The sequence below is a fragment of the Notothenia coriiceps genome, unplaced genomic scaffold (genome assembly GCF_000735185.1).
Source record: "Notothenia coriiceps isolate Sejong01 unplaced genomic scaffold, NC01 NC01_scaffold00032932, whole genome shotgun sequence".
Classification (NCBI taxonomy): Eukaryota; Metazoa; Chordata; class Actinopteri; order Perciformes; family Nototheniidae; genus Notothenia; species Notothenia coriiceps.
Genome location: NW_011365633.1, coordinates 311 through 2,097, shown reverse-complemented (window position 1 = coordinate 2,097; position 1,787 = coordinate 311). Strand labels below are relative to the sequence as shown.

The following is a 1,787-nucleotide window of genomic DNA, read 5'->3' as shown; positions in this document are numbered from 1 at the left end:
GTTAACTTTTACTGTTTTTTACTTTTACGGCAGTAAAAGTTGATACTGATGCTGTTGCTAATTCTTATCCTGGTCCTCTTTCTGTTTCTCTGCACAGAAACTCGGCTGCATTCCCTCTGTTGTTGCTATCTGGATCAGTCTGCTAGTGTAGGGTGTAGATTAGTTCCACCTCCTCTGGGAGACACACACACACACACACACACACACACACACACACACACACACACACACACACACACACACACACACGAGGAGTGAAGCATACAGACCGAAAGGCTTCCAGCTACAGTCCATGTCTGTGTGGATGGAATGCGGAGGGGGCTGCGGGCTGCCGCTGCTGGAGGCTAAGGTGGCGATCTCACTGACAGAGGAGCAGTTCTTATGGAGCTCGCTCTGTCAAAAACAATGAGTGCAGCTTCAGTGAACAGACCTGTGTTTACTATCCATACCAGTTAGACTTCAAACATGAGTCCTTATTATAGAGGCTCTTCTTCCCAGTGGTGGAAAGTAACTAATTACTTTCACACTAAAGTACTATTTAGACATATTTGTACTTAAGTATTTACATTTAGTGCTACTATATACTTCTACTCCACAACATTTTTGAGACAAATATTGTACTTTCCTCACTATTTATTTAACATCTCATAATTACTAGTTAAATATTAAAACATGTGATAAATTTACAAGATAACATAAAATGGAGCTCTGTACTATATAAATACAACCCCATATCCTAAAAAGTACACGCAATTGGCTCCACATTGACAAACTACAATATAAAATGCCAATCTGTGTATTTGTTGTGATAAAAACACGATAAAATTAAATATTCGATAACATAAAACTGTGAAAAGAGCTGTTCTGCATACTAAATACTTTTAGTTTTGATGTTTGGAGTACATTTAGCTGTTAATACTTCTGTACTTCTACATAAGTAACATTTTGAATTTTATATTTGTACTTGTTATAGAGTATTTTTTACTTGTACTTAAGTAAAGGATGAGGCATTTGAGATCATCAATGATATAAAGTTTTCAGTGGTATTCAAAAGTTATGAGCCTATGTTACCTTGACGATGCTAATGGGTTTCCTGGAGAGGTGGAAGCTGGTGTAGAGCAGGAAGGTGAGGATGAATGTGAGCGCTCTGTACCTGCACAGAGGAAACACAAGAGGGCGTCACTGCATCATCCTGACAGAGCCCTGCAGCTATAGGCTGTCAGATAAGGGGGGGGCAGGCTCAGGAGTTTGATTGGGTTGTCAATTAATAGTCAGGGATTTAACTCCCAACTCCTCCAGATACTGAAGCCACCATTGTGGCATAGCCATCAGAGTGTGTGTGTGTGTGTGTGTGTGTGTGTGTGTGTGTGTGTGTGTGTGTGTGTGTGTGTGTGTGTGTGTGTGTGTGTGTGTGTGTGTGTGTGTGTGTGTGAATGAGCATTCAATTGAAGGATGAGCAGTTTGCAGTCTTCCATTAATGTGTGACTGTGTGTGTAAATGTAGTGATGTCAAAGGAGTGGACACACACACAGACACGCAAGGACACACACCTTGCGTTATATGTGCTGTAGAACATAGGTGGTGTGAAACAATCCCAGATGAACATTTTATTCCTCTGCATCATTGTTATGTTCTTGATGAGGTGGCTCCCTCTTTTATTCACACTGAAGCTCGCTCTACCACCTCTCACTCCTCTCTCGTGCTTGCTGGCGAAGCCGGGAGGGAGGGGCCAACTTTCAATGCTGTGTGTTTAGAATGTGTTAATCAGCTGCTAACAGCTATCTCGA

At 41.5% G+C, this 1,787-nt stretch overlaps 1 long non-coding RNA gene across 1 annotated transcript; it reads right to left on the bottom strand.

The window, feature by feature from the left end:
• Positions 1-269: 269 nt before the first annotated feature.
• On the bottom strand, positions 270-1,191 carry LOC104961225 (uncharacterized). Its single transcript, XR_800076.1, has 2 exons — positions 1,072-1,191; positions 270-393 (listed from the first exon to the last, which is right to left on the bottom strand). It is a non-coding gene; the product is annotated as an uncharacterized lncRNA (long non-coding RNA).
• Between the last annotated feature and the right edge of the window lie 596 nt (positions 1,192-1,787).